Genomic DNA, 25698 nt, shown 5'->3' with positions numbered 1-25698 from the left:
AATCAGTAAGTAAAGCAGTTACTGCCAAAATCAATGCAAACCAATGCTGTAACGTCAATACGTGCACATAGAGGAAAAAGAGCAGGGATACGAATTAAGAACAAACTAAGACCTAGCGACACTGTGACTAACATATCCAGTAGTGATACAAAGTCAGAGACTAGTAATGAAACTACCCTTAATGATATTAAAGGCATATAAAATCTTAGCAATATCACATTGTCAATGGAGGAAAAGCAGGTACTAAGTCTAGGCCTCACATTTGCACCCTCACAAAGTTTTGACAAATTCAAAACCTATTTGAATACAAAAGAATTTGTGAGGAAATTGACCCTCAAGAGGTATTTTATGAAAACACCTCTAGAATGCAAACAATCAGATATTGTATATATGTCTAATTCTGATCGATATACACACACCGACCTAAAACCTAAATCCCGGTTCTTCCCCACTAATCATAAAGGTCCAGCAATAGAATCATTTGAGACTATGGTATGTAATGATATTAAAAAACTCAAATCACAAAACAAATTTCGTAAGAATTTGACAAAGAGTCAACTAGACACTATCAGAAAACTAGAAAATAACAGGGAAATCATCATCAAGTCTGACGATAAGGGTGGTGGAATAATAATTCTTAATAAAACTGACTATTCAAAGGAATGTAATAGGATATTAGACGATAAAGAGACCTATGAGATATTAAACTCCAATCCCACTAATAACTATAAAAGAAGTTCTACAAACAACTCTGTGGCACAGCCATGGAGACAAGGTTCGCGCAGAGCTATGCAAACTTGTATATGGGTAAATGGGAATCCATCTTTTGGGATTCCTGCCCGGCCAGCGTGGACCTGGTCCTATAGAAAAGATATATTGATGATATATTAATGATCTGAAGGGGTAGTCTTGATGACCTTACTCAGACCCTAGAGGTGATGAACCAGAATCAGGCCAACTTGAAAGCAAAGAAAGTATCAACTTTCTAGATCTTGATATCCAAGTTAAAGATGGTATTATTGAGACATCAACATATTTTAAAGATGTCGATTGCAACAATTATATTCACCATACGAGCTGCCATCTGAGCAGATGGATTACAAATATCCCAAAAGGGCAACTCATGCGAGTTAGAAAGAACTGCTCGAATTAGGGCACTTGGATTACACAATCTCTTAAACTTGAGGAGAGGTTTCTAGAAAGAGGGTACAATGAAGAACTAATTGATAGAACTATCAATGAGGTTGGTGAGATTGATAGGAAGTCCCTGCTGAGTTAAAAAAATAAAACTAAGAAATCCACAACACAAAAAAGTGAATTAGAAGTACCGTTCATTACCCAATATAATGAGAAAAGGGGTACCATAGAAAAAAATCATTAAAAGACACTGGCACTTACTAAAAGATGATGATGTGATAGGTGAACACCTGACTAGCACACCTCAATTTATATATCGCAAAGCAAAGGATCTTAAGACCATCTTAGCCCCAAGTATAGCAACTAAAACATTTCAAAATGATTGTGACTTGAGGGGCAATAGACTTAAAGGTTTTTTCCCTGTCACTTCTGTAACCTTAACCTTGACTGGATTTACCCCAAAGGTCTAAATGCCAACTTTGAAGCAGTCCATCTGTGATGGATACCCCGGCTGCCCCGACTGGGTAGCTCTGCCAAACAGGTCCTGCTTCCTCCCTGCCGCCTGCAGCTATGTAGCTGGCAAGTGACCACAGCCTGTAGCCACCCCTGATGCCCGACAGCACCAGTACTCTGTGTCCTACCCTGTGGAAGACTCCAGCTACCCTGACTGGGTAGCTCTGACAGAGGGTCTTTCCTTTGCCTGGAACAGGCTGCTATGTAGCCCAGGAAAGTGATTTTAGCTGGAGCTCACCCAAATAACTAGACAGTCTAGCATTCAGGTGAAACAAGAACTGATTTTATTGAAAACACACACTCCTTTTATACAGACAGCTCATCTTGATAAGACCCTGGACAATACCACTATTTTCCCGCCATTACCGCCCCTCCAGACAGCCCGGCACCTGCATAGGAGCCACAGTCTCACATAATCCCAATACCTAGGGGTGGCGGTTTCGGGGTGATCCCTGGAGTGGTGGCACTTCCAGGGTGTCATTTTAAAGCTCTCGGTCCCCAGATGCCACAGTCCAAAAATTACACAATCTCTTAAACTTGAGGAGAGGTTTCTAGAAAGGGGGTACAATGAAGAACTAATTGATAGAACTATCATTGAGGTTGGTGAGATTGATAGGAAATCCCTGCTGAGTTAAAAAAATAAAACTAAGAAATCCACAACACAAAAAAGTGAATTAGAAGTACCGTTCATTACCCAATATAATGAGAAAAGGGGTACCATAGAAAAAAATCATTAAAAGACACTGGCACTTACTAAAAGATGATGATGTGATAGGTGAACAACTGACTAGCACACCTTAATTTATATATCGCAAAGCAAAGAATCTTAAGAACATCTTAGCCCCAAGTATAGCAACTAAGAAATTTCAAAATGATTGTGACTTGAGGGGGAATAGACTTAAAGGTTTTTTCTGTAAAGCCTGTACACATGGTAAAAAAAAAACGATATTTTTAAGTCTCATACTAACCATGAGCAGTTTAGTGTCAAAGACACAATTCAATGTACAGATAAGTTTGTCATCCATCTGATAGAATGTGGCTGTGGTCTACAGTATGTAGGACAGACTACACGCCATTTGAAGGACAGAATCAGGGAACATCTCCTCCAAATAAAATGGGGAAAAACAGACCTACCCATCTATAAGCACTTCAAAGATCAGCATCATGGTAAAGATGACACTTTTTAAATTTATGGGTATCTGTAGGGTATCGAGAGACTGGAGAGGGGGTGATATTGAACAAAAAATGCTCAGGATAGAATCCAAATGGATCTTTAACCTTGACTGGATTTACCCCAAAGGTCTAAATGCCAACTTTGAAGCAGTCCATCTGTGACGGATACCCCGGCTGCCCCAACTGGGTAGCTCTGCCAAACAGGTCCTGCTTCCTCCCTGACGACTGCAGCTATGTAGCTGGCAAGTGACCACAGCCTGTAGCCACCCCTGATGCCCGACAGCACCAATACTCTGTGTCCCACCCTGTGGCAGACTCCAGCTATCCTGACTGGGTAGCTCTGACAGAGGGTCCTTTTTTTGCCTGGAACAGGCTGCTATGTAGCCCAGAAAAGTGATTTTAGCTGGAGCTCACCCAAATAACTAGACAGACTAGCATTCAGGTGAAACAAGTACTGATTTTATTGAAAACACACACTCCTTTTATACAGACAGCTCATCTTGATAAGACCCTGGACAATCCCACTATTTTCCCACCATTCCCGCCTCTCCAGACAGCCTGGCACCTGCATAGGAGCCACAGTCTCACATAATCCCAATACCTAGGGGTTGCGGTTTCGGGGTGATCCCTGTAGTGGCGGGACTTCCAGGGTGTCATTTTAAAGCCAGATGCCACGGTCCAAAAATCAGCATGATTTGTTACTGGGGACCGGAGTTACAGTCCTTTGAAGTTATGGAGTTAGGGGTGACCAAAACCCCCAGTTCCCAAAGGAGCTCCCCTCTTATAATTGCTACAGCTCTTGTCCTCCCTAGGGGTTACCAATCCCCAAAAGAGCAGAGCTCTGGGGCAAAGGGCTGCTGGAGCAACCAGGGGTAAAGTTAGCGGGTGTCCTGCTGTCCTGTGGCCGACCGGGAGTTCCAGGAGCCCAGCCAGCCTGAGAGGAGTTAGGCGGGTGTCCGTTGAGAGGAGGACGACCGGGAGTTCCAGGAGACCAGCTAGCCTAGGAGGGTTTTCCTGGTCATACACCAGCTCTTCACAAAACAAGCAAACAAAAGCTTCCAGAGATTGTGGTTGCTCTGAGGAGCCCAAAACCACTGAGAAACAACAGGGGTGAGGTTGTAGGGGGGGTTGGGGGTTGCCTTAGCTTTCTGGTATCTGTGACAACATCTTTTCTAGTTAATCACATCTATAGCAAATAAGATGGCTGTTCCATCTGTAGAAACCGCTATGCATTACCACTGGCCATAGGTTTGTAAACTGAAAACCTAAAGATTAGATCTTCAACAGAGGGGACATATATTATTGGGATAGGTGTATTCTTGTTCTCTAGACACTACGAAGTTCCTTATACACTTGCATAGGTGTAGTCTTGTTCTCTAGACACTACGTACTAGCTTGTATTTGTATTTTCTCTGTTGCTGGCTAGAGGCAATACCTATCACATTCCCTATTCAACATTTATAGCATTTATTTATGACATCATATATCTATGTTTATATATTTATGTTAACTATTTAATAATTTTAAGTAATCGTTTTTAGTCCTTTCTACATCTTGAGTGATCATTATCTATGCCGTGTATACTGAACCTGATCATCATGTATGATGTGAAATATTCATTGCAACATTTATTTACATCATGTGTTTATGTCTATATTAATATATGTATATTAATTAATTATTTTTAGTTAACTCAACTTCTCTTTTGAGTGATGATTACTAATGCCCTGTACACTAGAACCTGATCATGTGTGATACCAAATATTTTGGTTTATATTGTGGTTCATATGTGTTATAACCAATGTGAGAGATATATGTAACCTATTTATTCGATTGTCACCCAATGTCCAATCTTCTGTTAATACTAGTGGCATATTTGTTATATGAGTTATAGAAATATATACTTCTATATATATTTTCTATATAATTTATTTATTTTTATATTTTTTATATTTTGTATGAACAGCACTGGGATGAATACAGGCCTCTGTTTCCATCACTATTTCTTTCATTTTATTTAAGTAGTCTCTCTTTTATTCATATTGTCACCTGCTATTTGGTGAAATGAATATATTTTTAACCATTATTATTGTTGCATTTGTATCATAACCATGAATCTCAAAAGTGAGTTTTATGCCCAACTAATAACCAGAATTCCTAACAGGTACTGACTAGTCCTTGAGTCTCACATAAACTAGATAGAACTTCACATTAACAATAAATAAATCTATTTTCCTTAAGTTGACAACACATAAACATTAAGTTGAATATACATAATCACTAAAGTTGATCCCATATACTCTTGCTATTGATTTGATGAGTAGTTCCATTTTAGGGCAAGGTTTGCCCTTAACAAATATGACATCCGCTCATTCCAATACCGGAAATAGCTCTATAGCGCCAAACCGGAAGTATACAAACCAGATATGACGTCAAACTGGAAGTCTGTGTACCGGAACTGGAAATGCATGTGGCGTCAACACGCGATACACGTGTTGACGTTACAGCATTGATTTGCATTGATTTTGGCGGTAACTGCTTTACTTACTGATTGGAACTCATAACACTTATAAGGCCTCATTACACATACCTCTTTATGTCTTGAGAAAGGCCCTGTTAAGGGCTGAAACGCATAGATTGCACATAAGGAGGCTTGTATTCAACCCTGGTGAGTTAGTTTCCATTAGACTCGCCTTTTTTAGCTGTTTTTTGCCGGTTTTCTATTTATTCTTTACAGGCAGAGCACGCTTAGGCTCATCAATCCCACGAGGTCCACACCTTAATACTGGTACAGCACTACTTAGGACACACTCAAGGATTTCATCACTTTTATGGACATTATTTAGGACTTCATTTTTTATTACTTTATAATGGTCATTTGAACTCTTTTTATACGAACACTCAACATTATTTTTATTTTTTATTTTTTTTCTCACTTTGCCCCAGGAGGGGCACCTTCTTTTTGACAGTCCCTCTCATTTGTTTATACCCGGGTATTATCCTTATCCTGCATATATGATTATTTGTCACCCTCAAACTTTGTCATTTTCATTGCAGACTAATTTAAGCACTCTGTAGTCAGGTGATTATCCTTGCATTTATTTCTTATGTTCTCTTGTTTGCCACATTTCACTGATTGGTCAGCTTGGCCAGCCTGATATGACTATGTTTGGTTAGATTTACTATCATTAAACTTCGTTTTTGGTTTTAAGTTTTTTGTTTTAAGGTTTTATTCATATCCTGATGTTTAAATATTTTTTTAATTTTAATATTTCAAGTTCTGATTGCTTTGACCTATTTAACCCCATCAGCAAACCCCTTGATTAGTAAGCTTCAGAAAAAATGTATAACAGGAGCACCAGGTATATGGATAAAACATTAACTTTATTAGAACATGAAGGGTATCTTAACCCCTGGGTAAGAACATACATATATAATAGTCAAACAGATGAAAAAAGGCTGACCGGTTTGCCTTACTCCTAGCCTGCTTAAAACTGTCTAGCAGTTCCCTGATTTAAAAACCATCATCTGAAATCCTATTGGTTCAGGAACTCACACCCCTAATCACACACCTGAACCAATAGGATTTCTGTTTGACTATTATATATGTATGTTCTTACCCAGGGGTTAGGATACCCTTCATGTTCTAATAAAGTTAATGTTTTATCCATATACCTGGTGCTCCTGTTATACATTTTTTCTGAAGCTTAGCTTATCATTTGGCCAAACAGTGAGCACAGGATTTGGATACTAACTGCGGTTGGTGAGCTAGCGGCACACTGCATTGGACTGTCTTTTCTTCCAAGGGATTCAGGTGGACGTTTTTTATGGCCCCAAAAGTAAAACTAGTGGGCAGAAAATAGGATACCTGGATTACATGGCTTATCTGTTCACATTAACACTGGATACAGCATCCGAATCTGAGGAAGCATTTCACCAAGAGACTGAATAGTGGTGAGTCAGTCAATTTATTCTATTTATTCTACATACGGATGTCTGGGAGTGGTCCCTTGTGAATAATAATATTGTGGGGGTTGTTTTGGGGAACACCGTCACATTTCTATCTCTACAAACAGCCTAACTTTTGCAGTGGCCTTACAAGGACTTATTTATAAGTTACCTTTAACAATTAAGACTCTTTACATTTCTATGAATAACAGTGCATACACCTTAACCATTCCCCTATTGCACTTCATAAGTAACCCTTGATTAGTAACCTTTAGCCTTCGGCGCTCCTATTTTGTCACTTTTATTCCCTAAACCTAGGTAGGCTCATATGCTAATTCGATAGCCCTTAACCCCTTAAGGACCAGCGACGTACCCTGTATGTCACTGGCCTTTTTTTGGGACTTGATTGTTTTATAGCGCGGTCTTGCCACCAGCGTTGAGACTGCTCTATTCCACAAAGCCTGCTGGAGGGAGGGCATTAATAGCGTGTTCATGCTAGACTTGTGCTATTATGTCCGGAAAAAACCCTTAACGACCAGTGACATACAGGGTACATTGTGGTCATTAAGGGGTTAAAGGCTGCCTCTGCATTTGACAGCTTTCACAGCTAGAGGGTGTTAATTCATGTGTTTCATATAGATAACATTGTGCTCATGCGCGTGAAGTTATTTAAGAGTCAGCACTAATTGCCTGAAAAGCAAGTCTGTCAAAAGATCTGAGATAAGGAGGCAGTCAGCAGAAGCTTAGATACAAGGTAATTACAGAGGCAAAAAGTATATTTCTATAACAGTATTGGCTATGCAAAACTGGGGAATGGTAACTAAAGCGATTATCTATCTTTTTAAACAATTAAATTGTTGTTGTTTACTATCCCTTTAATATGTACAATGCGCAACAAATTCCTAAAGGGGAAAATACTGTTAAAGAATTAGTATTATTATTATTTTAGCTAAGTGAAATTTCTTGGGGGGAGAAAACACAAAAAATACTTTCTCATATTTCTTAATTTTTGCTTTACTCAGTAGTAACCTTGAACGCCATTACCTTAACCAATCAAATTACTTTCTTAGATTATTTTTGTCAGCTGAAACTCAGGAAAGAATGCCTATGGTTGTTTCTAAACACTCAACATATTTGATTTTAGCAACTGTCAAAACACATTTGTAATTTTTATATTACATTTTACAAAAAAAAGAAGACTGAGTTTTGATTCCAATGTTTTTAGCTTTAGAAAATTATGCATATACTCTCACATTCAATTTCATCTCTTATGTCTGGGAAAATACAAATGAAATGTGTACCATTTAAAGTTATTTCATACAAAAACTCAACAGTTGCATTAAATCCTGAGGTCAGTGTTACAACATAGAAGGGATCAGGTCACACTAAATGTGGTCTGGAATGTGTAATGGAGATTAAAGCACACACTGCATGTGAACTATTGGCACTACTGTCTTCCTGCACCAAAAAAACCCTGAGTTCTGCAAAAACAAAAATCAACCACAAGCACAAAACACATTTTTAAACTATAATTAGTTTTAAAGGGACATTCAATTTCTAATGCAATCCCCTATAGAATATTTAGTTATTAAAGCAAAAGCATTACAATATACAGTTATTTTCATTTTGCCTGTTTCTGCTCTAAAAGACGTATGACAAAGTTGCTCTAGAGAGGACTCCATCAAAACAGACATGAAAGTCAAAATTAAACCTTAATGGTTCTGACAGAGCATGCTCCTTTAAGAGACTTTTCAATTTACTTCTATGATCAAGTTTACTTTGTTCTCTTGATATATTATGTTGAAAAGCATACCTAGGTAGGCTGGGAGTTAGCTGGTCATTTGTGGCTGCACATGTACCTCTTGCTAATCTTAGTTGAAAGCTAAACCTAGGTAGGCTCATATGCAAATTTCTAAGCCCTTGAAGGTCAGCCCCTGCATTTAACAGTTTTTCACAGCTAGATGGCGTTAGTTCATGTGTTTCATATAGATAACATTGTGCTCATCCGCGTGACATTTTTTAAGAGTCAGCACTAATTGCCTGAAATGCAAGTCTGTCAAAAGATCTGAGATAAGAAGGCAGTCAGCAGAAGCTTAGATACAAGGTAATTAGAGAGGTAAAAAGTATATTTCTTTAAGAGAGTTAGTTATGCAAAACTGGGTTATGGTAAATAAAGGGATTATCTATCTTTTTTAAGCAATAACATTTTTGGTGTACTATCCCTTTAAAGGGACAGTCTACTCCATTTAAAAAAAAAGATAGATAATCCCTGTCACGGATACCAGGCCACAAGGGTTAAACCTCCATCCCCTACTACCTAGCACCCTCTTGTTTCTCAGCGTATTTAGGTTTTTAAGAGAAACCGCAATCTCCCAGACCTTTGATTTGCTCTGTTTTATAGTTTACACATTGTCATGAAAGAGCTGGTCTCTGACTGCCTAGTCCCTCTCTGGCTGGCCAGGCCCCTGGAACTGGCGGCCAGCCACATCGTCCCTCATCCCCGGTGTCTTTTACCCCAGGTCGCTCCAGCGGCCCCTTGTCCCAGAGCTCTGCTCTTTTGGGGATTGGTACCCCTTGGGGAGGGCAAGAGGTGGGGTGATTGCTGGAAGGGAGCTTCCTTGGAAACCGGGGGTTCCGGACCACCTTCTACAACCCCCACTCCCCAGTGGCCTTCCCAGTGTATGTTTAATCACCCATAGCTCCGGCCCTTAGCCATGGATCATGTTGCTTTTTGAGCTGTAGCAGCTGGGGACCTAGGGCTTTCGAACGACAGCCTGGAAGTGCCGCTGCTCCCCTGGGATCACCCTGGAACCACTATCACTCTACCACTGGACACTATGGGACAATGGACTCTATGGAAGGCGCCGGCCTGTCTGGAGGGGTGGGAAGGGTGGGATATTTGGGGCACTGATAAGGCTCTTATCTTGATGAGACTGTGTATAAAAACTGTGTGTTTTCCCAACAAAGAATTACTTTGTGTTTTCACCTGAATGCTAGTCTGTCTAGTTATTTGGGTGGGATTGCCTAAAATCACTTTCACCACTACATAGCAGTAGGCTCCAGGTACAGGAAGGATCATTTTGGCGGAGGTACCCAGTCGGGGTAGCCGGAGTCTGTCACATTTGTGGCAGCGGTGGGATACTTCCATCTACCTGAAACGTCCAAACCACCAACTGAAGATTTCTTCAGATGAAGCAGTATGCGGGCTTCAAAAGGAAAAACTAAAAGACTTGTTGGAAGCTCGGGAGAAAACTGTGGGCCACAAGTCTAGGGCAGTCATCATCGAGGAACTGATAGAGGACGATCGGGCTGGTGGGATTCGATAGTGACCAAAGCAGTGAACAGCCCAGTATGGCATCCACAGTAGAGACGGTCCTGTCAGAGGTAAAGAGAGAAAGGTCCAGTGGTGACTGGCGCTCTACGACACCACCCCACCAGCGAAGGTTATTACCAAGATAGTGTCTGAAACCACCCAGCTCAAGTTAGCGGAGGTCCATTAAGTCTATGGGGGAGCCCCGCAGGCTTCCCCAGTTCGGGGTTCCCGGACACCGAATGTAACGGTATAACCCTGGCATAAAAGGGCAGAGGCACAGGCAGCATACAGTAAATTTCCCCTCTCCCTCCCCCCAAGCATGAGTCAAAGCTCCATGGTGAGGGTCAAACAGATATCAGCCAGAGCTGTGGGTTTATTGTTCTTAAATACACATTTTTCACATTAGTACCACCAACAGGGTTTTGTAAAACAACCAATAAACACATGCAATACTCTCAGACACTCCCACACAAAATCATCCCTTCTGCCTGGGATGCAATTATCTTACACAATGATTGATACAATTACCTTACACAATGGTTGATACGATTATCTTACACAATGGTTGATGCAGTTATCTTACACAATGGTTGATACAATTATCTTACACAATGGTTGATGTAATTATCACAGACAGAGAAATACAGTTCAATTGCCATGGAGCCAAAGTCTTTCATTATACAAATGGGCTACATGGCATAGCTATCTGGGGTATCACTGTTCAAATAGGGCAAGTACTGAATGACCTGGCTTTCATGTCTTTGCAGGGGAAAAGTAAGCGTTTCAACATGGGGCCATAGTCTAAAGGCAGCAGGTGGGCAACCAGGCTCCTCCAATGCACAGTGGCAAGATTGGTCTCGTCACATCTCTCCCCTTTTCCAAATAGACTAACAGGGTATCTGACCTCCTGCCACTACGGCTGTGTGGGGGTCTGGTATGCTGAATTGGTGGGTTGCGAGGTGGGCAGAGACCAGCTGTACTCTGCCCTGGTGCCAGCACTACCACGGAAGTAGCCTGGTCGGAGCCTGGTTGCTGGAGGGGGAGACCGATCGTCTCCCCTTTGGACAAAGCACCATGCTGCTGTGGGGGGAGACCGACTCTCTCCCCTTTGGCTAAACAGCCCTGTTGCTGGGGGACAGGACCGACTGTCCCTACCCCCTGTGCTGTAAGTGCAGAGACCACGGTCCCATCTGCACAGTTGTGGGGCTTACTGTCTCCCCCTGGTGTGTTAAGCTGCCGCTGGGGAGAGGGGGTAACAAGCTCCTCTCCCATACATACTTCCAGCCGCTGGGGATTGGAGACTGGGCTCCCAATCCCCTGCATCTCACTCTGCTGATGGGGGACAGGACCAACTGTCTCTGCCCCCTGTAACTCAGCCTGCCGCTGGGGAATGGAGTCTGGACTCCCAATTCCCTGCATATTCCTCTGCTGCTGGGGGACAGGACCAACTGTCTCTGCCCCCTGTAACTCAGCCTGCCACTGGGGAATGGAGTCTGGGCTCCCAATTCCCTGCATATTCCTCTGCTGCTGGGGGACAGGACCAACTGTCTCTGCCCCCTGTAACTCAGCCTGCCACTGGGGAATGGAGTCTGGGCTCCCAATTCCCTGCATATTCCTCTGCTGCTGGGGGACAGGACCAACTGTCTCTGCCCCCTGTAACTCAGCCTGCCGCTGGGGAATGGAGTCTGGGCTCCCAATTCCCTGCAGGACCAGTGGAGAGACCTCGGTCCAATCTCTACTGGCCACCTGGGGTCCTTCCCAGTAAATCTCCACAATATCTTTCCAGCTGAATGGGTCTGGATCTGGGTCTTTCACCTTGCTGTCCTGCTGAGCCTTCCCAATTGAGTGGAAGAGATCTTGGTAGTCCTGCTCCAGTTCCCACTCCAGGGCTGCTAAGTGAGCCAGGTCTGGCTCTACCTCATGGGGGTCAGCCCAGTCATGCCTAGCCTCCCTCTCATAGAAAATGTCCTGAAGTCTGGTCTGCGCAGGGCTCCCAAAGTCAGGCTCTGCAAAGGACTCCCATAACAAGCCAGGACCATTAAACTCCTCTCCCTCTGGCTTGTCATGCTTGGCTGTCCAGGGTATATACTGTGCCAAATACCACCAGAGCGCCTGATAGGCATCCTCCAGCCATAGCTCCTGCCATACCCGGTGCTCTAGTTCCTTCACCCATTCCTCCAGGGGCTGCTCTCCCAGGAAGGGCATCCGCAGGGCCACTTGCTTCTGCAACCACTGCTCTTCACTGGGGAGACTCTTACCCTGCTGGTATTGTACATTATCCAGAGCCTGGTACCAGATGCCTTTCCTTAATGCATCCCGGCCATCCAGGTCCTCCTCCTCGTATAACACTGCTGGTTCCATTCTGTTGCTTTTAGGGTCGCTGTACTGGGACATGCGTTACCCCCAACTTGTAAATCCACGGAATGGTGTCTCCTGTAGCTGTCCTTCTGGCTGTGGGAACGATCCCGTCGCTTGCCACCAAATGTAACGGTATAACCCTGGCATAAAAGGGCAGAGGCACAGGCAGCATACAGTAAATTTCCCCTCTCCCTCCCCCCAAGCATGAGTCAAAGCTCCATAGTGAGGGTCAAACAGATATCAGCCAGAGCTGTGGGTTTATTGTTCTTAAATTCACATTTTTACACATTAGTACCACCCACAGGGTTTTGTAAAACAACCTATAAACACATGCAATACTCTCAGACACTCCCACACAAAATCATCCCCTCTGCCTGGGATGCAATTAGCTTACACAATGGTTGATACAATTACCTTACACAATGATTGATACAATTATCTTACACAATGGTTGATGCAGTTATCTTACACAATGGTTGATACAATTATCTTACACAATGGTTGATGTAATTATCACAGACAGAGAAATACAGTTCAATTGCCATGGAGCCAAAGTCTTTCATTATACAAATGGGCTACATGGCATAGCTATCTGGGATATCACTGTTCAAATAGGGCAAGTACTGAATGACCTGGCTTTTGTGTCTTTGCACGGGAAAAGTAAGCATTTCAACATGGGACCATAGTCTAAAGGCAGCAGGCGGGCAACCAGGGTCCTCCAATGCACAGTGGCGAGATTGGTCTTGTCACACCGAAGTTGCCTCATGAGGCTTTCCATGCCTTCAAGGACGAGGGGGAAAAATAGACGGCAATCTCCAGGTCTTCGAGATGCAGTGTGAACTGCAGGGAGTTGCCCATGCCGACTGAATTACCATCTTGTTCAGGAAGCTGTCAGGTCGAGCCCTGGAGGCCTTCCATACTGTCCCTGCTGGGGACAGGAAATACTATGACAAAGTTAAGGAGCGTATCTGTGACGAACCAAGGTTATCCAACCCTGCGCCAGTCACTTATTTGGCACAGAAATCACTAATATGTCACTAATATGTCACAATCTAGCCACACCAGACAAGCTTGTGATTTAGTTCAGTGGGTGCAAGGGTTAACAACACTCTCCAGTCGGTACTAGACATAAAAGAAATGCCCAAAACTCCCCTTTAATGCCACCCACACTAAACTAACTATAATATTTATGCTGCCACCACATGATTTATTAAAGGAAAAATCCTAAGGAAAAACCCAGACTTACACATTAACTTGCAGAATACAATTTAGCAGAAAATAACCTAAATTATACAGTTCTTATATTCCATTCTCTTCAGTAACGTGGTTCAATTATTAGACAAAGGCCAACACTTAATAAAGGAATTATTTATTATGCCAAAAATATTATGCACAATGCATTATTAATAAAAAGTTGTTACAAATACAATTACACACAGTAAACAGGTTAAAATAAAATGAAGAAAATAACAGACCTAATACTTTCCTAGCTTATAAGTCTGCCCCCAGGTAGATGGGCAAGAGAAAATGGTCACTCACGCTGTGGAAGCCTCCCTTGTAGAATGAACAATCTTATAGTTAAAAAATACGATTCTTATACCTATTTTCCAGAGATTAAGTTGCCTGACCACACCCTCTTGGGTGGGCTAAGAAACCCCCCTGTCTTTATGACCTTCAATAAACTAAGTTTTTGCCTGAAATTATAGAACCCATTATAATTTCTGCTAGGTAAAACAGAATTTATGCTTACCTGATAAATTACTTTCTCCAACGGTGTGTCCGGTCCACGGCGTCATCCTTACTTGTGGGAATATCTCTTCCCCAACAGGAAATGGCAAAGAGTCCCAGCAAAGCTGTCCATATAGTCCCTCCTAGGCTCCGCCCACCCCAATCATTCGACCGACGGACAGGAGGAAAAAAACAGGAGAAACTATAGGGTGCCGTGGTGACTGTAGTTAGAGAAAATAATTCATCAAACCTGATTAAAAAACCAGGGTGGGCCGTGGACCGGACACACCGTTGGAGAAAGTAATTTATCAGGTAAGCATAAATTCTGTTTTCTCCAACATTGGTGTGTCCGGTCCACGGCGTCATCCTTACTTGTGGGAACCAATACCAAAGCTTTAGGACACGGATGAAGGGAGGGAGCAAATCAGGTTACCTAAACAGAAGGCACCACGGCTTGCAAAACCTTTCTCCCAAAAATAGCCTCTGAAGAAGCAAAAGTATCAAATTTGTAAAATTTGGCAAAAGTGTGCAGTGAAGACCAAGTCGCTGCCTTACATATCTGATCAACAGAAGCCTCGTTCTTGAAGGCCCATGTGGAAGCCACAGCCCTAGTGGAGTGAGCTGTGATTCTTTCTGGAGGCTGCCGTCCGGCAGTCTCGTAAGCCAATCGGATGATGCTTTTAAGCCAAAAGGAAAGAGAGGTAGAAGTCGCTTTTTCACCTCTCCTTTTACCAGAATAGACGACAAACAGAGAAGAAGTTTGTCTGAACTCTTTTGTAGCTTCTAAATAGAATTTTAGAGCACGGACTACGTCTAAATTGTGTAGCAAACGTTCCTTCTTTGAAACTGGATTCGGACACAAAGAAGGAACAACTATCTCCTGGTTAATATTTTTGTTAGAAACAACCTTTGGAAGAAAACCAGGCTTAGTACGCAAAACAACCTTATCTGCATGGAACACCAGATAGGGCGGAGAACACTGCAGAGCAGATAACTCAGAAACTCTTCTAGCAGAAGAAATAGCAACCAAAAACAAAACTTTCCAAGATAACAACTTAATATCTATGGAATGTAGAGGTTCAAACGGAACCCCTTGAAGAACTGAAAGAACTAGATTTAAACTCCAGGGAGGAGTCAAAGGTCTGTAAACAGGCTTGATCCTAACCAGAGCCTGAACAAATGCTTGAACATCTGGCACAGCTGCCAGTCGTTTGTGTAATAAGACAGATAAAGCAGAAATCTGTCCCTTTAGAGAACTCGCTGATAATCCTTTATCCAAACCCTCTTGTAGAAAGGAAAGGATCTTAGGTATTTTGATCTTATTCCATAAGAGTCCCTTGGATTCACACCAGCAGATATATCTTTTCCATATTTTATGGTAAATTTTTCTAGTTACCAGTTTTATGGCTTGAACTAGAGTATCAATCACAGAATCTGAAAACCCACGCTTTGATAGAATCAAGCGTTCAATTTCCAAGCCGTCAGCTGGAGGGAGACCAGATTTGGATGTTCGAACGGACCCTGTACAAGAAGATCCTGTCTCAAAGGTAGCTTCCATGGTGGAACCGATGACATATTCACCAGGTCTGCATACCAAGTCCTGCATGGCCACGCAAGAGCTATCAAGATCACCGAGGCCCTCTCCTGCTTGATCCTGGCTACCAGCCTGGGAATGAGAGGAAACGGTGGAAACACATAGGCTAGGTTGAAGGTCCAAGGCGCAACTAGTGCATCCACTAGAGTCGCCTTGGGATCCCTGGATCTGGACCCGTAGCAAGGAACCTTGAAGTTCTGATGAGTCGCCATCAGATCCATATCTGGAATGCCCCATAAGTGAGTCAACTGGGCAAAGATCTCCGGGTGGAGTTCCCACTCCCCCGGATGGAATGTCTGACGACTCAGATAATCCGCATCCCAGTTTTCCACACCTGGGATGTGGATCGCAGATAGGTGGCAGGAGTGATCCTCTGCCCATTTTATTATTTTGGTCACTTCTTTCATCGCCAGGGAACTCCTTGTTCCCCCCTGATGATTGATATAAGCAACAGTCGTCATGTTGTCTGATTGGAATCTTATGAATCTGGCCTTTGCTAGTTGAGGCCAAGCCCTGAGAGCATTGAATATCACTCTCAGTTCCAGAATGTTTATCGGGAGAAGAGACTCTTCCAGAGACCATAGTCCCTGAGCTTTCAGGGATTCCCAGACCGCGCCCCAGCCCACTAGACTGGCGTCGGTCGTGACGATGACCCACTCTGGTCTGCGGAAGCTCATTCCCTGGGACAGGTGGTCCAGGGTTAGCCACCAACGGAATGAGTCTCTGGTCTTCTGATCTACTTGAATCACTGGAGACAAGTCTGTATAGTCCCCATTCCACTGTTTCAGCATGCACAGTTGTAATGGTCTTAGATGAATTCACGCAAAAAGGAACTATGTCCATTGCTGCAACCATCAATCCTACTACTTCCATGCACTGAGCTACGGAAGGACTAGGAATAGAATGAAGAACTTGACAAGCGTTTAGAAGTTTTGACTTTCTAACTTCTGTCAGAAAAATCCTCATTTCTAAAGAATCTATTATTGTTCCCAAGAAGGGAACTCTTGTCGACGGAGACAGGGAACTTTTTTCAATGTTCACCTTCCATCCGTGAGATCTGAGAAAGGCCAGAACGATGTCTGTGTGAGCCTTTGCCTTTGAAAGAGACGACGCTTGTATTAGAATGTCGTCCAAGTACGGTACTACTGCAATGCCCCTTGGTCTTAGAACCGCTAGAAGGGATCCGAGTACCTTTGTGAAAATCCTTGGAGCAGTGGCTAACCCGAATGGGAGGGCCACAAACTGGTAATGTTTATCCAGAAAGGCGAACCTTAGGAACTGATGATGTTCTTTGTGGATAGGAATATGTAGATACGCATCCTTTAGATCCACGGTAGTCATAAATTGACCTTCCTGGATTGTGGGTAGAATCGTTTGAATGGTTTCCATTTTGAACGATGGTACTCTGAGAAACTTGTTTAGGATCTTTAAATCCAGAATTGGTCTGAAAGTTCCCTCTTTTTTGGGAACTACAAACAGATTTGAGGAAAATCCCATTCCTTGTTCCGCCGTTGGAACTGGGTGTATCACTCCCATCTTTAACAGGTCTTCTACACAATGTAAGAATGCCTGTCTCTTTATTTGGTTTGAGGATAAATGAGATGTGGAACCTTCCCCTTGGGGGTAGTTCCTTGAATTCCAGAAGATAACCCTGAGAAACTATTTCTAGTGTCCAGGGATCCTGAACATCTCTTGCCCAAGCCCGAGCAAAGAGAGAGAGTCTGCCCCCTACTAGATCCGGTCCCGGATCGGGGGCTACTCCTTCATGCTGTTTTGTTAGCAGCAGCAGGCTTCTTGGCCTGCTTACCCTTGTTCCAGCCTTGCGTCGGTTTCCAGGCTGGTTTGGTTTGAGAGGCATTACCCTCTTGTTTAGAAGATGCAGAGTTAGAGGCCGGTCCGTTCCTGAAATTGCGAAAAGGAACGAAAATTAGACTTATTCTTGGCTTTGAAAGGCCTATCTTGTGGGAGGGCATGGCCCTTTCCCCCAGTGATGTCTGAAATAATCTCTTTCAATTCTGGCCCAAAGAGAGTCTTACCCTTGAAGGGGATATTAAGCAATTTTGTCTTGGAAGATACATCCGCTGACCAAGACTTTAGCCAAAGCGCTCTGCGCGCCACAATTGCAAACTCTGAATTTTTCGCCGCTAATCTAGCTAGTTGCAAAGCGGCATCTAAAATAAAAGAATTAGCCAACTTGAGTGCGTGAACTCTGTCCATAACCTCCTCATACGGAGTCTCTCTACTAAGCAACTTTTCTAGTTCCTCGAACCAGAACCACGCTGCTGTAGTGACAGGAACAATGCACGAAATGGGTTGCAGGAGGTAACCTTGCTGTACAAAAATCTTTTTAAGCAAACCCCCCAATTTTTTATCCATAGGATCTTTGAAAGCACAATTATCCTCGATAGGAATAGTAGTGTGCTTGTTTAAAGTAGAAACTGCCCCCTCAACCTTAGGGACTGTCTGCCATAAGTCCTTTCTGGGGTCGACCATAGGAAATAATTTCTTAAATATAGGAGGGGGGACAAAAGGTATGCCGGGCTTCTCCCACTCCTTATTCACTATATCCGCCACCCGCTTGGGTATAGGAAAAGCGTCAGGGTGCACCGGAACCTCTAGGAACTTGTCCATCTTGCATAATTTTTCTGGAATGACCAGGTTGTCACAATCATCCAGAGTAGAAAACACCTCCTTAAGCAGTGCACGGAGATGCTCTAATTTAAATTTAAATGTCACAACATCAGGTTCTGCCTGTTGAGAAATTTTACCTGAATCTGAAATTTCCCCATCCGACAAAACCTCCCTCATGACCCCTTCAGATTGGTGTGAGGGTATGACAGAGCAATTATCATCAGCGCCCTCCTGCTCTACAGTGTTTAAAACAGAGCAATCACGCTTTCTCTGATATGCAGGCATTTTGGATAAAATATTTGCTATGGAGTTATCCATTACTGCCGTTAATTGTTGCATAGTAATAAGCATTGGCGCGCTAGAAGTACTAGGGGCCTCCTGCGTCGGCAAAACTGGTGTAGACACAGAAGGAGATGATGTAGAACTATGTCTACTCCCTTCATCTGATGAATCATCTTGGGCAACTTTACTATCTGTGGCAATACTGTCCTTACTTTGTTTGGACGCTATGGCACAATTATCACACAATTTTGAAGGGGGACACACATTGATCTTCAAACATATAGAACATAGCTTATCTGAAGGTGCAGACATGTTAAACAGGCTTAAACTTGTCAAGAAAGTACAAAAACCGTTTTAAAACAAAACCGTTACTGTCTCTTTAAATTTTAAACAGTGCACACTTTATTACTGAATATGTGAAAAAGTATGAAGGAATTGTTCAAAATTTACCAAATTTTCACCACAGTGTCTTAAAGCATTCACACCAATTTTCAGAGCTTTAACCCTTAAAATAAAGAAACCGGAGCCGGTTACAGTTTTAACCCCTCTACAGTCCAAGCTACAGCCTTTGCTACGACTTTACCAAACCCAGGGGGGAATACGATACCAGATGAAGCCTTCTAGGAACTTTTCCAACTACTTTCAGATCCTCACACATGCATCTGCATGTCTTGCTCTCAAAAGTAACTGAGCAGTAATGGCGCGAAAATGAGGCTCAGCCTACAACTGGGAAGGCCCTTCCTGACTGGAAAGGTGTCTAACACAGTGCCTGATGTTAAAAAACGTTCCCCAAGCTAATAAGTGTGAATTACAAGCATAAACATGTATAAAATGCCCAAATAAAGCAATCGATTTTGCCCATAAAAGTGTCTACCAGTTTTATAGCCCATATTAAGCCCTTTATTCTGTTTGAGACTAAGAAAATGGCTTACCGGTCCCCATGAGGGGAAATGACAGCCTTCCAGCATTACACAGTCTTGTTAGAAATATGGCTAGTCATACCTTAAGCAGAAAAGTCTGCTAACTGTTTCCCCCAACTGAAGTTACTTCATCTCAACAGTCCTATGTGGAAACAGCAAACGATTTTCGTTACTGTCTGCTAAAATCATCTTCCTCTCACAAACAGAACTCTTCATCTTTTTCTGTTTCAGAGTAAATAGTACATACCAGCACTATTTTAAAATAACAAACTCTTGATAGTAGAATTAAAAAACTACAACTAAACACCACATACTCTTAACCATCTCCGTGGAGATGTTGCCTGTGCAACGGCAAAGAGAATGACTGGGGTGGGCGGAGCCTAGGAGGGACTATATGGACAGCTTTGCTGGGACTCTTTGCCATTTCCTGTTGGGGAAGAGATATTCCCACAAGTAAGGATGACGCCGTGGACCGGACACACCAATGTTGGAGAAATCTATTTTCAGATATACTGAACGGCAATATCTTCCTTACATTGTGAGCAACGGTTTGATACCAGATATGACAGGTTTGTCATACTTCCTTTAATTTAATGTCATAACAGTTTTAAACACATATATACATTATACCCATGTCCCTTTATTGACCTTATCAGTTTCTGTGACTAAGGCACTGTTTTCTATCATGCCCGCTGCTGACAGTCTGAGCCATATAGCTCTATCCTGTGTATACTACAAAGCATTTATGAGGTTCCGGGTACTTCAAACAAAAACAAACTTTTCACAAACTAAACAGAATTAACCCCTTAGCAGCTAAATCCTGAGGTATTCGTGACACCTCCCCCAATAAGAGACGCAAAAGGGGGTGGCTACAAGGCACTCCCGATGCATATCAAAGGGAGCTTCCCCTTGCGGTGATAACGCCATTGCCAGACAAATTGCACATAGCAGTTTTGCCAGCAGGATGCCCTCCTTTTAAAAGTGACACACTATTCGCTCTACCCAGCTGATTTAATATATTGCAGGGACCCTCTCATGCATCCTGTAGTTTGTTCTGTCTCATGGGCGTTAGTACAAGAACATTTTGCACCATCTCATACACTCCCTCTCTGGCAGTAAAATATGGCAACTGTCTTTGTGGGAATATGGCATCTCTGGGTTTTGCAGGTACCTCACCCAATAAGGCTAGCATCTTATCCCTGAATAACACATCATCCCCTGTTACAGAGGTGCCTGTGAAGCCTAGGGTCTTGCTACCTATGGTGTGCTCTCTGAACATATTGTGTGCTGTCAGTTGCTGCTTAACTACCCAGGGCTCTTGCCTTCCCACTGGAGTAGAGTAGAATTCCTGTACTCCTGCACTCTGTTATGGTTGGTAGGAGGTTGACTAATGGCCCCGCTCTTCTCCACTGTAGGTCCTAGCTGCTGAGCCTGCTGGGGACTCTGATGCTGCACACCTATCAGTGTATTGGCTGAATGGCACTGTGGGGCTGTATAAATACACTTCTCTATCCTCCTCCCCCCTGTGTCTGCAGTCTGTGTCAGTCTCTGTCCCCTAATCTGTGTAGTCTGTTTATAGGTCACAGCTGAGGTTACTGGGGTTTCTGTCACCCACAATCTTTCACCCTCACACTGGGGGTCCCTCAAAGAGTACCCTGTACTCTCCTCACCCACACACTCTGAAATCTGTGGCTCTACTGCTTCTATCATTGAGTGGGCTACCTTTTCCCCCTGCTCTCTCTCACAGTCAGTCTGCCACTTTGCATCCCCACACAGAATTTGGGATCCTTCTGACACTGGTGCAGACAAGCACACATCTTCCTTCTGCCATTTATCCCATATATCCTGTCTTCCCACAGGGGACTGAATTGGTCCTGGCACAGACTGGCACACATCATCCAGCGGCCCAGCCACCCAGTCATTCTCTCCCCCGTCAATCTCACCTCCTTCTATAGAATCCACTGATTCAATCACAGACAGACACTCACCACTCATCTGCCTCCTCTCACAGACAGTTTCTCCCTGTACAGTTAAACTTGGTTCAGGCACAGACAGACCCACACATTGTATCTGCCTTTCCCCCATCAGTCTCACACTGTACAGTTAACTTTAATTCCACAGATACTGCTGGTTTAATTACAGGAAGACACACAATATCTATCCGTCCTTCTCCCCAGTCAGTCTCTCCTCTAACAGGATCACATCTCAGCACAGACACCCCCAGTTCAGGCACAGCACATTGCACACATGCACTCTGTCCTCCCTCCTGGCTATAATGTTTCTGAGCATGTTGACACACAGCCCTTCTCACATAAGGGTCTTCAACTAATGTCACTAGGTCACATGTAGCATTGACAGGCACATAAAGAGATAACAATCTACCAAGATTAGTACCCAGTAAAACATCATTAGGAATATTTTCAGATACCCCCACATTTCTTAAACCTCTCCCCGCTCCCCAATCAAGATATACCCATGCCATAGGCACTGCAAGTTTCATTCCCCCAATCCCTTTAACTGCTACAGTCCTGCCAGGAATAATGTCTTTAGAGCGCACCAGCCTTGGACGTACAAGAGTCACAACTGCGCCTGTGTCCCGAAGCCCAAGTGTTACCTTAGTTCAGATGAGCACAGGTTGCAATTTCTCATGGTTGTTTTCCTCTGGATGGGTAACAAACAACACAGATGCTGGTACTTCTGAGGGATTACCCCCTCCAGCTGATTACTCCAAGTTAATTTTCTCTTGGCAAGTGGAGCTGATGTGGCCTACTTTGTTGCAAGCAAAACACCTGCGGGTATCCCCCTGCCCAGATGCAGCACTCGCCCCTCCCTTCCCAGAGGGAACAGACACATGAAATAAAGACACAGTAGGTTTTGTGAAGGGGGGTCGTGCAGCAGCTCCTTTCCAGGTGGATTCCCCCTTAGCAAAGCATTTTTTCCCATTCCCTGGTGACCTGTTGGCTGTGTAAAAAATCAGCCAGCTCACCAGCTTCCAATGCAGTTATGGGTTTACGGTCCAAAACCAATTCTTGAACTTCTGCTGGGCACAGCTGCATAAATTGCTCCTTCACGATCAAATCTTCCAGCTCTTCTATAGTGGCAACCTTTAGCCCTCTGACCCACTGTTTAAAGGCTGTCATCAAGTTCCCAACAGCTGCAGTATAGCTCTCTGACGTACTTTTCTGCAGAGAATGGAATTTCTTCCTGTACACCTCAGGAGTAAGATTATACCTCCTCTGCAGTGCAGCTTTAATGGAATCATAGTCCTGATCAAACTCTAAGGGTAGTTCAGCAAACGCCTCCAGTGCAGGACCTTTCAGGTCAGCGGTAAGGTACTTGGCCCACTGCTCCTTTGGCAACTGGAACTGTCTGCAAACTTTCTCAAAGCTACACAGGAATACATAAACATCTCCATCTTTCTCCAGAGTGGGAAAATTCTCTGCATGCACTCTGGGAACAGGTGGGTCTCACTCTCTAGGTTCACTAGCAACAGGTGAGACCATCCCTCTCTCCAACCATACAAGCTGTAGCTGATACTCTCTCTCAGCCTGTCATTCATCACCCTGTCTTTCAGCTGCCAGAGACTCTCTCTCAGCTTACCTAGCCGCCTGTCTCTCAGCTACAGTAGCCTGTCTCTCAGCCACAGCAGCCTGTTGTTCGTGAAATTTTGCAATCAGCTCCATGCGCAAACTTGCATCCACTGAGCCCATATGTTTCAGTACAGTTTGTAAATAACAGTCCAATGGATCCCCAAATTCTGATGAATCACTGCCCACAGCTGCAGACACCTCTCCTGATGCTTCAACTGGTGTTGCCTGGCTGTTATCATATTCGATAAGAAGTTGTATTAGTCCATCTTTGTTTTTTCCACGGGATGGGATATCTCGCTCCTGGCATAACAGTGCCAACATTTCCTTTGTTTGTTGCTGATATAATTCCATATTAAAAATAAAAATAGAAAAGAAAAACAGAGAATAGGGAAGGGGACTGTTTGCAATGTGTGACTATATAATGCACTGAGTTTTAGCCTTTGGAAATTGTGAGTTACAATTTCTTTTTAGTCCTGGGATTTTCACACTAGCAAATCCACAAGCACTAAAATCTAATAAAAAAAATTATCTGCACCGCTGCCCACCAATTTGTGATGAACCAAGGTTATCCAACCCTGCGCCAGTCACTTATTTGGCACAGAAAGGGTTATCAGACCCCTTCTATTGTCACTAATATGTAACAATCTAGCCACACCAGACAAGCTTGTGATTTAGTTCAGTGGGTGCAAGGGTTAACAACACTCTCCAGTCTGTACTAGATGTAAAAGAAATGCCCAAAACTCCCCTTTAATGCCACGCACACTAAACTAACTATAATATTTATGCTGCCACCACTTATGATTTATTAAAGGGAAAATCCTAAGGAAAAACCCAGACTTACACATTAACTTGCAGAATACAATTTAGCAGAAAATAATCTAAATTATACAGTTCTAATATTCCAGTCTCTTCAGTAACATGGTTCAATTATTAAACAAAGGCCAACACTTAATAAAGAAATTATTTATTATGCCAAAAATATTATGCACAATGCATTATTAATAAAAAGTTGTTACAAATACAATTACACACAGCAAACAGGTTAAAATAAAATGAAGAAAATAACAGACCTAATACTTTCCTAGCTTATAAGTCTGCCCCCAGGTAGATGTGCAAGAGAAAATGATCACTCACGCTGTGGAAGCCTCCCTTGTAGAATGAACAATCTTATAGTTAAAAAATAAGATTCTTATACCTATTTTCCAGAGATCAAGTTGTCTGACCACACCATCCTGGGCGGGCTAAGAAACCCCCCTGTCCTTATGACCTTCAATAAACTAAGTTTTTGCCTGAAATTATAGAACCCATTATAATTTCTCCTAGGTAAATCTATTTTCAGATATACTGAACGGCAATATCTTCCTTACATTGTGAGCAACGGTTTGATACCAGATATGACAGGTTTGTCATACTTCCTTTAATTTAATGTCATAACAGTTTTAAACACATATATACATTATACCCATGTCCCTTTATTGACCTTATCAGTTTCTGTGACTAAGGCACTGTTTTCTATCATGCCCGCTGCTGACAGTCTGAGCCATATAGCTCTATCCTGTGTATACTACAAAGCATTTATGAGGTTCCGGGTACTTCAAACAAAAACAAACAAGCACAAGACACAATTCTTCTTGAAAAGCAAATAACTGTTTTTAGTTCACAAACTAAATAGAATTAACCCCTTAGCAGCTAAATCCTGAGGTATTCGTGACAGTATCCTTGCCCGATATGCTATGGACTTTTGGTTCACCGGCTGCAAGTGACCACCTTGGCCGAGGCCACACAGCTCATCCTGCTGGAGCATTCTACAACCATGCTCCAGCAGAGGTAAGAGAATGGGTCCACGATCGGCAACCCACAACAGCAGACCAAGCAGCCATACTGGAAGACCAGCATCTGGATGCCCAGCGTCAGGTCTGCCCTGAGCCATGACTAGTGCCTCGCTCTGCTCCAGCCCCTGCCCGGCAGTCACCGACAAGACCAGCACCTGTCTGCCCCGCCAGGCTCAGTGCACCTTGGAGATGCTACAAATGAGTGCTCTGGCTCAATGTGAAAGAGCTCCTGTTTGGAGCTATCAAGCTGCTGCCCACTGTCTGTATACAGAGGGCCCTACCAATTATGCCAACTGGGCAGAAGAAGAAGTCGGAATCCTCCATGAGGTGAACCCCACGACTGGCGACAACCACCGGCACCATCACCAGGACATCTGGGTCAATGGTCAGTCAGCCCGGGGAATAAGAGACACTGGAGCTACAGTCACCCTGGTCCAACCCCACCTAGCCTCCACCTCAGACCACACAGGGAAGTCACTTGCCAATCGGGTGGCTGGGGATGCCGTACTAAGGATCCCCACAGCACAAGTGCACCTGGATTGGGGTGTCAGCTCCTGTGCTGTGGGAGTCATGACCCATCTGCCCACCGAGGTCTTGTTGGGAAATGACCTCGGCCACCTTGCCTTGCCTTTGTGTGGGATAACCCCACGGATGTTAGTGCAGTTACCACCCACCAGCA

General features: G+C 43.4%; 1 pseudogene; it reads right to left on the bottom strand.

The window, feature by feature from the left end:
* Window positions 1–25117, bottom strand: part of LOC128661581 (uncharacterized) — a 47147-nt pseudogene extending 22030 nt beyond the window's left edge.
* Window positions 25118–25698: the final 581 nt, after the last annotated feature.

This window comes from Bombina bombina, chromosome 5, assembly GCF_027579735.1.
Source record: "Bombina bombina isolate aBomBom1 chromosome 5, aBomBom1.pri, whole genome shotgun sequence".
NCBI classification, from domain to species: domain Eukaryota; kingdom Metazoa; phylum Chordata; class Amphibia; order Anura; family Bombinatoridae; genus Bombina; species Bombina bombina.
Note: the sequence above shows the minus strand (reverse complement) of the source record. Positions and strands in the feature narration are given on the sequence as shown.